We start from the raw sequence: 14,275 nt of genomic DNA, 5'->3' as shown, positions 1-14,275 counted from the left end.
CTATTATGTGCCTGGTTTAAATACAAGCTATATTTTGTGGGTTCAATTAAGTGGGCCACTTTCTGCAAGCTACTGCCTTATAGCTAAAAACCTCTCGATCTTATATATTGACTTAATAAGATGCTGAAATTAAGTACGAATGTCCAAGCCTCTTCAGATCCTTTGTTTTATCTTAGAAATATTTGTCTACTTGGTTGAAGCAGTAGCACAGCTGCTGATTTCAGTGAAAGTGGGGTGATGAGCAGAATTATGGGACAAGTGGAAATGTTCTCAGCAAGAAGGATGCTTTTGTTCAAAAGGACAACTTGACTAAATGCATATCCTGTTGCCGGTTGGTTGAATTCTTAGAATAATTGCAAATTTAGTTCCTTAGATGCAACAGAAAGAGTGTTGTTTCTTTATTACTCTCTTCCGTGTTGAGAGGATAAATAAAATGTTATGCAACTGAGTGAGTAAATTATTACCAGGGTGAAAGAGTGGTGTTTGAACATGCTCATCAAAACAAAATAAAAAGAAAACCCCAAAAGTACAAACCAAATCTAGTTTAGACAATTCTCACCATTGGAATGTAATAATACATGTGTATAAACATCGTTGAACTTCAGAACTTGTCCAATCATTGGATCTGTAAATATGTAAAACTTGCCAATTTGGATCTGACTGCTGGTTTTTAGGATAGATTTAGAGCTGAAAGAACTCTTAGAGATCATGTAGGCTGACTTCCTCATTTTACGGATAGGGAAACTGATGTCTGGGGAGGTTTGAATTATTCATTCAAGGTTTCATTGATGTAAGTGGTAAAGTCAGGGTTTTCTCATTCCAAATCCAGAACACTTGACATCCTGTCTATTGAGGCAACTTGAAACTTAGGAAGAAAGTTAGTACCTGTCAGTCAAAGTATCCTGGTGTTCAGAGATCTCAAAAATCTGGATCCAGCTTACCTTTCTAGGCTTATATCCTATTATTCCTGTTCATATATTTAACTTTCTGACTGAACCAGACTGCTTTCCTGCCTCATGTTCTTTCTCATCTTTACTTAGATAAAGCTTAAGTCATCTCTTTTATGAAGCTGGTGCTTAGTTAATATTTGTTGACATAATTAATGTGAATGAAAACAGTGCTGAACATCAATAACCAGTCTTGGTCAAATAACGTACAGAATAATTTCTTTCTCCTGTCGTTAGGGATGTGAGGGATCTATAGGAACATAATGTTGCATACGAGGCAGCTAGGTGGCACAGTAGATTGAGTGCTGCCTTTGGAGTCAGGATGTTCTGAGTTCAAATGAGGCCTCAGATACTAACTAGCTTTGTGACCCTTGGCAAATCACTTACACTTTATTTGCCTCAGTTTCCTCATCTGTAAAATGAGGATAATAATAACACTTATCTCCTAGCGTTGTTGTGAGGATTGAATAAGGTAATAATTGTAAAATGCTTAGCATAGTATCTGGCATGTAGTAAGTACTATGTAAATGTTACTATTATTATTAAATTTGATGGTCTGGTTCTATTGGTGGCTCTCTCTTAAGAATCCTAAGACTCACTCATTTGCTGGGAATTACCCTCTTTTTGGAGTGCTAGCTTAGTTGGTTCAAGTATCCTGTCTCTTTTGTGTTCTTTCTATTAGTTGACATGTAGACCCTTAAGTGTTAGTGTTAAAAAAAACTGTTAGTGTAGTAATATGGGGCAAAAAGGTCTTAACACCAGTTGTACTTAGTGCTTCCTGACTCAATGAAACATTGATTTTTTTATTGCATTTTTTTGCAGTTGTGTGTGAAGGAAAGTATGAGGAGATAGCAATGAGAAGGCATTTTTATATTTATGTATTTTTTAGTCTAGCATATGTTCTTCTGGGTGAGTCTCTTTCTCCTTCTCAGCAAGGGTAATCTATTGGCATCTAGGCACTTTGACTCTACAGAACTGGGTATTTTAATTTAAGAAATTTAAAGAATTTAAGAAATTTAAAGAATTTAAAAAATAAGTACTTCTACTGGTATTCTGATAGTGATAATTTACATAAGTTATAAGAAAGATCTACCTGTTAGGTTTTGTAATTTTATCAGTTTCGTGCATTTTTTTCTTGTATACTTGTACATTCAACTTTCAATTTTCCATGTTAATGGACTGGAATATTAGTGTGTATAATAATTGAATTCTGGGCATCTTCCTGAGAAAGCTCAGTCTGTCACAGTGATCTGAATTCTGGAATTAGATATGATTTCAAGTGAAAGCAGGTTACTAGAAGAAAGCCCTGGGGGAGAGTCCTACTGGTGGAGAAAATCTTCTTCACTGCCTTTGATGAGACGAATATCTTGTGTCAGATGGCTTCTTTTTAGTTGTATAGCTTGGAACATTAGGGCAACAAAGAGATTGATTGGAAAGACAAGCACAGTATATCCTTGACTAATTGATAAAAAGTTTTTGTACTAAAATCAGGTACTAGGTTCCCTGGGAGAACCTCAGGGAAAGATTTGGAAACAAACAAATGAAAAAAAAAAACCCTTCTATGCCCTTCCCCTGTCCTCTCCCAGCCTGTCACAGCTGGCTGACTGTCCTTAGATCAGGACAATGGGGAACAGAGGAAGCCAACAAATGGATCTTTGTCTTTTAGAAGCTGGGTGGGGTTGGGAGCCAGAGGGAAAGTCTGTCCTGGGAAACTCAGGCAAGAGAAGGTGTCAGTGGGATCTGCTAGGCCCTGGACAGAAGGTAATCCCAGCATGCTTAACCTGTGGATAGAGCATCTGTATGTTCCCAGCTGAGGGTTTAGTGATTTGAAGTTTCCTCTACCCCCCACCCCCCCCGAAAAGAGTTGAAAAATTTATGTTCTTTTGACTGATGCACCTAGAAACCAGACATGAAAAAGCATTTTGAGGGGCCCTTCAGGTGCTATCAGCTTTATTCTGTGTCTGGGAAGAGAGTTCTGATTAACTCTGACTGCTCATTTGCAGTCTGTCTCCCCAGAGTATGGTCTCTCACGAGGATGGGGGTCACCTTTACATCTACTTTTGCTGATTTTTTTTTTTTTATTCTTGCACTAACCATGCTTTATTGTTTTGCTCTTACACAGGTGGTAGATGAAGGGAATGAAGAGCTGAGAAAATTCTTTGATTATATGCCCTAAAATAGGATTAAGTTTTTGCCCCCTGGGCACTTGAGTGTGGTCCCAAAAGGCAATAGTAGTAACTGGTCCAATGTGGTGTGTCGCTTGCTCCCACCTATGTGGTGTCCTTTCCTTTCAGTTTGTCTACATATTTCCAAGCATCTCCCTGTCCTCCTCTGTACCTTTATGTTCTAGTCAGTTGAGACACTTCCCTATTTCCTGTTTTAAATTTTCCCTGTGCCTTTCTTCCTTGTGGTATTGTCCTCTGCTTCATGAACTGCATCTCCTGAAATAGACTTTTTTAGTTTTATTTTGAACCTAAAATACCAAGTATAATAAGTATTGCCGTATACAGAGAAAAGAAAAAGAGGATTATTACATGAAATTGATTCCTTTTTGCTTTTCTTTGAAAATATATAATAAATGCAACATGTTAACTTTTTAAAAAAAGATGGATTTTTATTGATATCTTAGTTGAATAAATATCCACTTGTAGCCTTGCCCCTTCTTCCTTTCAGAGTCACCCCTTAATCTTTTAAGAAAAAAAGAGAGGAAGAAATCAATCAATACATTGAAAACACTGATGTTATATGCAGTATTCCACGTGTGTAGACATCCATTTTCTTCAAAGGAGTAGGGAGATATATCTTCTCATCTTCTTTGGGGTGAAATCTGTTTTTTGTAGTTCTGCAACATTCAGTTTTGATTGTTTCATAGTTTCAAGATGTTGCTTTCAGAGCTATCTTGCTTGTCTGTTATTCCTTCAGGCCTTCCTTCTGTTCTCTTTTGTGCTTTTAAAAAAAATACTTCAATGACCCTCTTTTCTTTGTTTTCGTTTCACAACTCTATCTAGCTAAACCATCCCTCCTCTGCCTCCAACCCTGTTTGTATGTCAGTAAGTGCTATTTGGTTGGTGATATTTAAAAAAAAAATTGATGTGCCAGATTGGAGACAGTATGATAATAGTTGAAAAATTTCTGATGGGAGTCAGAGGATCTGGGCTCAGATCCTACCTATGATCCTTAAGTAAAATGTGACCTTAAGCAAATCACTTCACCTCCAAAGGCTTCAGGTTCCATATCTGTAGTTAGAGGGTTGGATGAGATAGCCTCTAAGATCACTTCCAGCTCTAGATACATGCTCTGATAAGTCTCATAAATCTCCTTGACTTTATTTCTAAATATTGCAAATATATCAACTCATTTTACTAATTCACCAGATATTTAATAAGTACCTGCCATAGGCAAGTCATTATCTTGGATGATGGGAATATAAAGACAAAAAAATGAACTGGTCCTTGTACCCAGGGAGTTCATGATGTTCTATTTAGGGGTCGGGAATATAACACAGATGCAGAAAAGCAAATATTAGGTAATTTGAGGAAGGAATCATGAAAGGCTTTCCATCCCATCCTCTAGTAGTTTTAGGTTAATTTTTTCATATTACCACTAAATCTTTTGAACCTTTATTATCAAGGAAATCTTATTGAAAATACTGTTCTGCCATTCTCAGCGTGTAGAGGCAAGCTCATTGCTCTAACCGTCTCCTAGGGGAAGGGTTTGGTTCAGATAGCTTCCTAGAAAAGATGACAAACTAATCATCAATAAAAATAGGAACATTTGCTTTTTTCAGACTTTGGAATCATCCTAGCTTCTGTTGTCTTGAAGTTAATTGTTCAGCTTGGTAAGCTACGGGATATAACATAGAATTCCATTTAAAAATTATGTACCCATTATTCTTCAGTGAGCAATAATAATGAGAATAATAATGTTTAGGAAGGTAGAGTATAAGTTACTGGAAATTAAGGCTGCTGCTTCTTATAATTCCTTTTGTGACCTGGAACTTTCTCTATCAGTGGGATCCTTTAATAACAAAATGAGGGCTCTTTTGCTACTCTGATTTCTAAGGCTGTCAAGAGGAAGAATTGTAAAAATGTATACAGCTCTCTCACAGTCTGTAATCTTCAAAGTCTCATTGCTTTTAGAGATTCACTGATAGTGCATCATTTCATTTCAAAACAATACTAAGGCAGCAATGACCTTGAAATCAATCAGTATTTATTTTGGAACTGATACATTTGCAGTGCTGTTTTCTGATGTGCTGGTCCTGATTATTCTATAATCCTTCCTTTTTCCACCTTCCCTGTTTATGGAGAGGGGTGGAGGGTAAAATAATAGGTTTTTTCTTTTAACAGAAAATTGCTATCCAAAAGTTTGAGGTTATGTAATTTTCCAATTCATTGAATTTGCTTAGCTCTAGAATTCTCTGATTTTTCATAAGTAGAACTCCATTCTGCTGATTGTCCTGGGGTTGTGCCATTGTTTCTTTATAGTGCCTCTCTTTTTGGAGCTTCTGTCCTCATTTAAATCAAAATCAAATCAGGATGGGAATGAGAGCCACTCATGAGTCCTTGAAGTCAGTGGAAAGTGATATAAGGCTTACCTTTCAAGGAATTAGATGACATTTTGTAAGTGACTTAGAGAAGTCAGTATCATAGTTATCCTAAGAACTACAGTGTTAATGGGGGCATTTCCTCTCTTGCCCCTCTGAGGAAGGCTCTTTGTGATTTTTTCAGTCCTGCTTTCTTAGCATAGTAAGACAGAAGCTGCGGCCCAGGCTACCTTGCCTTTACTCTCAGGTGATTGGGGAATGTCATCCCGTCTTAGTCAAGCCTGGGGAGTCAGCTCATGGTTGGACTGAGATAATATTACTTTGTCCTTCCCAGTTTTCCCAACCACGACTGCCTTCCCCTCTAAGACTACTCTCCTCTCTATCTACACACACACACACACTCTCTCTCTCTCTCTCTCTCTCTCTCTCTCTCTCTCTCTCTCTCTCTCTCATACAGATCTTGAATGAATCCACATGCCTCCTCATCAGACTGTAAACTCCTTCAGGGTAGAGATTGTTTCAGCTTTTTCTTTGTATCCCTAGCTCTTAGCACAATGTCTGGTATGCAGTAAGTATTTAATAAATGCTTGTTGACTGACTTCTGCTAAACAAATGTGGTGAAGTTTTAACTATCCCTCAAACCCTTTCTGTCCTGGCTGCCTTAGTTGGGAGGAACTTTGTTCCTGGAGGTTTTGTTGTTTAGGGTGTCACTTTAATGTAGAGTGGGGATGGAGAAAGGAAAGTAGATTCCTGTTTGTCTGACTTAGAATAAAGTATTATGTCTTCTTGGTAGATCAATAAAAGTTCTCTTCTGGTTATGAGGTGACCCATAGAAGAGCGATGTGGTGGTTGAATTATGCATTAGATTAAATTAGATGATTGAAAACACACTAATAATATGTGTTTTTGAAGGTTGATGGTAACAACTTCCCTTCTCTAAGGACAGAAACTTCTGTAGGATTTGTCCAATTCAGAAATAGTAGGGTTTTTTTTTTGTTTTTTGTTTTTGTTTTTTTGCTTTATTAGATTACATCTACTGTGGTACCTCCTTCCCTTCCCAAACTTACATTACCTAAATTGAGTGTAATATAGTCCACAGGGGCTTTATGCAGACATCTAAAGATGGGATCTTAGAATCATAAATGTGACATTTTGGAGCTGATGGAAATTAAATAAATAATCTAACCTAATGTTAGCGGCACGAAAACAGAGACCCAGAGAGGTCTAAGCCCACACAATTGCAGAGCTCTTTATTGTCTTGAGGCCTCAAGGTCCAGTGGAAAGAGCTTTGCTCTATAGTCATGTAGCTGGGTTTAAATCTAGCCTCTGATACTTATTACACTTGTGACCACGAACTTATCCTTCCTGCAATTCATTTTCCTTATTTGTAAAATGAGAGGATTGAATTTAGAGCCTCTCTCTTTAGCTCTGTGGGTCTTATGACTCCTAGGTGAGTCTGCTTTCCATTATGGCAAATAGTCTTTTCTGCAGCATGTAGTTATACCCTTCTCTGCCTGGATACCTGGGCACTTTAGGTTTGGGTGCAAAATGATGGAAGAGATTGCACATTTTGCTTCTGGAGAATGTTTCTTTAGTGGAGCTCTAAGTTGACCTCTTCTCCAGGACCATTTTTTTCTGCCACCCCTTGTTCATCTGTGTACTGTGTTTATCTTGAACTCTCTTCAACCCTTGCATTTGAATCCCAATAGTTTTCATATGGGGGAAAATGGAAGGTAGGGGAGGAAGGAGGTAGGAAGTCCTCTCCCCTGTTTGAGCTGTTTATTTCCTGCCCCTCCTCTAAGCTACAAAGTTTCCCCTTTTAAACTTTTGCTTTTATTGTGTTTATGAATGAATGAAGCCCTTTGTAAAGCTTATTGGAATGTTCTGTGGGAAGGACAGTATGCAAAAATTAATTGTATTGCATAACTGCCTGAGTCCTCATGGATGCCAAATCACTCTTGGCATTTCAACAGATCCTCCTCTGTGGTCAGTCATATGAGACTTGGATGCCCGGTGCATATGAGATGCAGCTCTGTGCTTACTACCAGTGCCCCTGGGGATGACCTTTAGCCTTGCTCAGACAAATGTCTTATCTTGTATTTCTACAAACCCTGGCTTCTTAATACAGTGGAGAATGCGACTTTGTTTCTTTCTTGCATGATTCTTTCCATGGTAGCTGATTCTTTACAGATGTCAAATTTTTGTTCCCTTTTTCATCTGGGGGAAGAAACTGGCATTCTTGACTGACTGTCACAAGGACTGGCTTTGGTTTGGGTGACTGGCTTTTCAGTCCTGGTAAAACTCTCTTCAGTAGGATACCTATTGTGGGAAATATTAGGAAACCTTGGCCAGAAAGTTTAGCATGTTTTTCATAGTCCCCTTCCATTGCTCCTTATCTTCTTTTTGACCTCATGATGTGGGTGTTTTTCAAGAGTCTGTCCATGTACCTTCATGATGAAGAGCCCAGCCATTGCTTCTTCCTTGGAAATCTTTTTTCACTTTCACCGCTGATTTATTTTGCCCTCCCTAAACCTCTTTATGAATTCTGCAGATTGCATGTCTGTCTCATTCTTGCACTGTTCACATCCAGACCTGCTTTCTTGTCCCATGAACAGTGGCCATGTGATTTCTTGTCTCCATGTCTTTGTTCACAATAATTCCCCCCTTTGCCTTTACCTGTTCAATTCTTTTAAAACCCATCGCAGATAGATGCCACATGGCACAGTGGAAGAGATACTGTCTTTTGAATTCTGTTATTGACAGCCTAGTTTTTATACTTAATCTCAAGGCAGAGGACATGAGGAAGAGGGAGGTTGTGGCTTCTGAGTTTAGGGTTTAGTTCTGATAATGCTCATTCCTAGGGAATACAGTTTAGGTCAGATTGCACAGTCTACTTCCTCCACATATTCCATCCTTCCTTTTATACTGTGTGATTATGTTAAAATAATTATTAAGGTTAGACTTGAAAGAGAAAAGTTAAGTGATGCAGTGTTTAGAGTATCGGGCCTGGAGTCAGGAAGGCCTGAGTTCAAACCTGTCCTCAGACACTAGCTGTGTAATCCTGGTTTTAAGCTTTACTTGCCTTAGCTTCATCATCTGTAAAATTGGGATAATGATTCTACCTCTCAGGACTGTTGTGAGGATTAAGTGAGTTATTTATAAAATGCTTTGCAAACCTTAATGTGCTATGTAGTTATCCCTTCCACATCTTGATTTTTCCCATTGCCGTTTTGATGGGTCAGCATAAGAAATTAAATGGGGACTTTTTGTGGAGTTTTGTGGAAGCTGTAGATGACATGGGAAAGCCAGTAGATGACACAGAAGAAATTTAGAAACTCAGAAATGCTTAAAATATATGTATAGTATTGTATAATACAACTTATGACCGAGTACTTAACCCAAATTTTACAGTAAGGTACTGTAAACACGCTTTAAAAGAAAAATAAAAAATTCAAGCTCAATATCAGCTGCCATAATCATCATCATCATCATGATTACCATCATTTTAACAAAAAATGGGTAGAGCGTGTTAATGGAGATGAAGTAATACTTGTCTTGCTGATTGGTACATGTAGAGTATTAATTAAGATTCAAGACATAGATCTTAATTTGTATCAGTTGGAGGAGTTAACCACTTTCCCCCTTATTGGCTACTTCCCAGGCTGCATTGGACTTTGATGACTAGAGAAGAGAGAGAGGCTGACAACTTTGTACAGCTCTGCCTCACTTAAATGTAATTTATGAGCAAGTCAGGACATCGCTCTCATGATGTCACTGCTGTTTTCGAGAATGACTCTCCAGCCAGCTGCCTTATTGTCCTCCTATGATGTACCCTCCCCATGAGGTATTCTCCAGGGCTGACACTTCCTGGACAAGACGAATACCAATAATAAGGCTTTGGAGCATTGTCCATTACCTACTGCTGATTTCATAGACCTCAGAGGCCAATCTTGTCTCATTACCTCACTTTCCAGATGAAAAAATTGAGGCCCAGGAAGGTTTGGTGGCTTTCCCAAAGTTGCACAGGTCATAAGTTTTCAGGCAGAATTTGAACTAGGTCCTCAGATTCCAAATTGAGTACTCGTTCTAATGTACCATGCTCATTCCCCCAAATCCCCTGAGAAAATAATAAAACATGATGGGGGTATGCCAGGAATCTATTAGAACAGAATTTTCTTCTAGGCATATAGTGTCTCCTACATTTAAAACAATTGTGTATTGATCACCTATTTAGTATATTTTTCATTTTTGTTCAGACTTGTAATTTTATTAGTATGGGTAACTCTGATGAAGAGAAATTCCTTTTACCAAGTTGTAGATTGACTCTTATTTTATAACCAATAAAGGTTGAACTTGGACCTAGTGCTTCCTGACTCAAAGGCTGTCTGTCATGCCACACTTCCTCCCATTACACAGTGCTAGTAAAGCAAGATTGGCATGGATATGTGGCTTTTGCCTTCTAAAAACCTAAAATGTACATGCGTGCGTGCGTGTTTGTTTTATTACAAACTTAGTATGATAGCATCTGTATAACTTGGTATTACTTTTTGAACAGCATCTGAATTCCATACTATATTTTTCAAGGTGCTTGATACATTTCTCTTATTTATGGTTTGTTGAAAAATCCTATTAACAATTATCTTGGGACAGCTAGGTGGTGTAGTAGATAGAGCACCAGTGCAGGAGTCAGGAGGACCTGAGTTCAAATCTCACCTCGGACACTTGACACTCAACTGGCTGTGTGACCTTGGGCAAGTCACTTAACCCCAATTGCCTCAACCTGGGTCATCTCCAGTCATCCTGATGAATATTTGGTCACTGGATTCAGATGGCTTTGGAGTAGAAGTGAGGCTGGTGACCTGTACAGCCCTCCCTCACTCAAAACAAAGTCAAGTGCAAGTCATGTCATCATTTCTCTGATGACGTGGTCTTCTTTGGCAGTGAAGGATGAACTCACATACACACACACATTAACAATTGTCCTATAATTACTAAAAAGAGCTCACTTAGGAATCAGAGAACTTTCCATTTGTAATTGGAAAGAGCCATAGAAAGCTAATGCACCCTTCTTTTGTGAATGAAGAAACTGGACCCAAAGAGAATATGACTTGGCCAAGATCACCCAATAGCATTTATCCTGGTGCCTGAGTAATTGAGTATTATATTTGCTGAGTGTTAGAACAATAATAAATTTGTAATGACCTAGCACTTAGAGGTTTACAAAGTACCTGTCCTGTAACAGACTTGTGAAATAGCTATCACCCATGAGGAAACTAAGGCTCAGACAAATGGCATGTCTGAGGTCACACAGCTTGTGTCAGAGCCAGGGATCAAACCCAGGTCTCTCGTCTGCAAGCCCAGTGCTCTTTACGTTGTACTAAACTATCTAGTTTGACTGGAAGGGGTATGTGTATTTGGGGAGGGAGGACAGGAAGAAGAATAGATGGTGTTCTAAGGTTTCTTCTGATGCTACATTAAGGCTAGAACTAATAAGAATGTTGCTCTGCTGAGGGTGGGGAGGAAATAGTCTTATGTGAATAAACACTTACTTGAACAGATATATTTATCTGGTCCATTTACTAAAACTCTAGGTATTCAAGATACTCACTCTCTTCCAGTTGCTTCTCTTTACTTGGAGACCACATTCCTTTGTGAGGAATGGTATACTCAGACTGTTTTCTTTTCCCTTTCTGTGCCCACTCCAGTGGGCCGCTAGGTAGGTAGTCTGGAGTTAGGAAGACTCACTTTCCTGAGTTCAGATCTGGCCTCAGACACTTTTAATAGCTGTGTGATCCTTGGCAGTTAACCCTGTTTGCCTCAGGTACCTTACTTGTAAAATGAACTGGAGAAGGAAATGGCAACCCACTCCAGTATCTTTGACAAGAAAACCCAAATGGGGTCATGAATAGTCAAACATGGCTGAAAAACAACTGAATAGCATGCATTCCAGCAATAAAAGAAATAAGGTTTTCATTGGCTTACTTTACACATTTATTTTATAAGTGTAGTGAATTCAGTGTGGCCACTCCCTCCCCCAGTGGAGATCAGCAATTCCTCGGTAACTAACAGTCTCAGGAATGCCTGAGTTAAGTGATTTTTTTCCATGTTTCCACAGCTAGTCTGTCTGTGTCAGAGCCTGAATATGAACTGAGGTCTTCCTGGATATCAGACCTCCTCCTGCCCTCCATCCTGTCTCCTTGGACTTAGAACTGTCTTTAGAATACTAGAGGATGTTAGCATTGAGCTGTTCTCCTTTCTTCCCTGCAGGAGCTCAGGTGAATAATTCAGTTCTAAAGTGCTTGGTGGAGGAGGGACATTAATAAGCTAGAGCATATCAAGAGTGCTGCCCAGATGGTGGGAAATATCCTCGTTTAAGGGATGCTTGAAGGAGTGGGAGCTGAGCAGACCAGGTTTTGGTTATTTGGAGGGCTCACTTGGAAGGGAGAGTAGGTCTATTCATTGTAGCTCCTGTGAGCAGACCTACAACTAATGGATTGAGTTTTTGGGAAGTAGATTTTGACTTAAAATTTGATGAATGATTTTCTACTGATGAGAATGCTCCAGAAATGGGGTGTTTTCATCCCTAGAGGTGTTTAGGCAAAGGTTGGACAACTGCGTATCAGCAAAATTATAATTAGGTTCATACATTGGACAAGAATTTGGATTAGATGAGAAACAACATGGTCTGATGGAAAAAGTAATGTATGTGGAGTCAAAGGACTTGGATTCAATTCCATCTCTCAGGAGTAGTGCCTGTGTGACTTTGGGAAAGTAATTTAACTTCTTTAGTCCTCAGTTTTTTCACTTGTAAAATGAAGGGGTTGAAGTGAGTTGTCTTCTCAGGTCCCTGCTAACTCTAGTTTGATGACCCTGTCTTCTCTCAAGTCCTTTCCAAATCAAAGTTCTGTAACTCCAGCATCCTACAAGCAGAAGAGGACTTGACAAGGGCATTTTAGAGAAGGGGCTGTATGTCCACTGGATGATACTATATTAGTAGGATATCGAAAGCACAAGACACATACATACACACAATTGTCATATTATGTTATACATATTATATGCCCTATGTATGTACTATATATATTCATGTATATATACACACACACACACACATATAACCTCATCTTCAGAAGTCATATATAGTATGTATATGTGTATTGTGTATATTATATGTTTGTATGTATGTATGTGTATATATACATATAGAATATTTAGAAGAAAGATTCCAAAATGCCATATTCCATTTAATGGAGACATTTGAGCTTCTCGTACAGCCCTAGAAAGGAATTTAAGATTCCTATAAATGAATAGTTGATGTCCTAGGATTTGAAGACCTGTCCCCTATCCTAACTTTAAAAGGGTGACTTTACTTCCTGTTGAAATCCATGCATATGGAGTCTCTCTTGACCCTCCTGGTTGAAAGTGATTTTTTCCTTCAAATTTTCCACTATACTTGGCCTAAACCTCCTTTTTACACTTACTGCATTTTCTTAACAATGCCACTTATAATATATTTGAGCTTAAGTAATATATTTTACTTTCCCAGGACCCACTTTACTCATTTTTAAAAATTGGCCATGGTTGGTGGGGGAGGAGAGGGTGGTGCTCAGACACACTAATGCATTATTGGTGGAGCTGTCAGATAATTGGTATAGCTATTCTGGAAGCAGTGTGGAGCTATGCTTACTTAAAAAGACATCAAACTGTGTATCCTTTTGACCTAGAGGTAATATCTACTAGGCCTATAGCTCAGAAAGGTCAAAGAAAGAAAAAAACTTATATGTATAGAAATATTTATAGCAGCCCCCTTTTGTTATATCAGGGAACTGGAGACTAAATGACTGCCCATCACCTAGAAAGTGATTGAAGAAGTCATGGTATAAGAATGTGATGAAACATTATTTCACCATAAGAAATAATGAAAGAGATGACTGCAAAGGGACCCAGGAAAACTTTGATGAACTGATGCAGAATTAGGTGAGCAGAACCAGAACTGTTTGTACAGTAACAGTAGCATTGTCCAGACAATGACTTTGAAAGATTTAAGAGACACCTGTGGTCCTCTCGAGTTAGTACTTACCACCCAGCTCCTGACAGAGAGGTAATGGATGGCCTCAGAGTGCTAAGGGAGATAAATCCATGCAGACATGGCCACTGTGGGATTGTTTAGCTTGACGTTTAAATTTTAGATTTATCCACTTCCCTATTACTTCTGTGTCAGGTAATAGTTATACCTTATGTTTACAGAGTGTTTTACAGTTTACAGCTTCATTCTTCACAAACACCCTGTGAAGCAGGGTACTGTAAAAATTATGAAAAGTTAACAGATAAGGAATCCAAGTTTCAGAGAAGTTAAGTGATTTGACTAAAATAATTTCTATGAAATGGCAGGGGTGGGACTTGAACTCAGGACTATTTACTCTACAATACACAAGTGATTTGTAAACAATGTTTATATTACCTCAATATAATATGTAGTCCCTGACTACAGAACAGGGACGTTTGTTAAAAAAAGGGGGGGTGGAGATTTTTCATTGCAGTGGGGAAAGAAAGAAAAAAGGATCATTGAAATAAGTTTTTGAAATGCATAGAAGAGAACAGAAGGGAGGCCAGAAGGCATCACAGTCTAGCAGGACAGCTTTTAAAGTAACAGTTTGAATTTATTATATTCATAGTTGTAAGTACAACTCTCTTTTCATATATATATATATATATATATATATATATATATATATACATACATACATACACGTATAGATATTTAACACATATATGAAAGTAC

At 38.4% G+C, this 14,275-nt stretch overlaps 1 protein-coding gene across 8 annotated transcripts in view; it reads left to right on the top strand.

Moving 5' to 3' along the window:
* Positions 1-14,275, top strand: part of STK39 (serine/threonine kinase 39) — a 320,433-nt gene that overhangs the window by 26,761 nt on the left and 279,397 nt on the right. The window contains exon 1 of one of the 8 annotated variants that reach the window (XM_072612220.1): positions 1,958-2,708. The exons of the other annotated variants lie outside the window; for them this stretch is intronic. The gene's annotated coding sequence lies outside the window, so the exon portion shown is untranslated. Of the gene's footprint in view, positions 1-1,957; positions 2,709-14,275 lie in introns of those variants that run through there. 8 annotated transcript variants of the gene reach the window in all.

The sequence above is a fragment of the Notamacropus eugenii genome, chromosome 5 (assembly GCF_028372415.1).
Source record: "Notamacropus eugenii isolate mMacEug1 chromosome 5, mMacEug1.pri_v2, whole genome shotgun sequence".
Taxonomy (NCBI): Eukaryota; Metazoa; Chordata; class Mammalia; order Diprotodontia; family Macropodidae; genus Notamacropus; species Notamacropus eugenii.
Note: the sequence above shows the minus strand (reverse complement) of the source record. Positions and strands in the feature narration are given on the sequence as shown.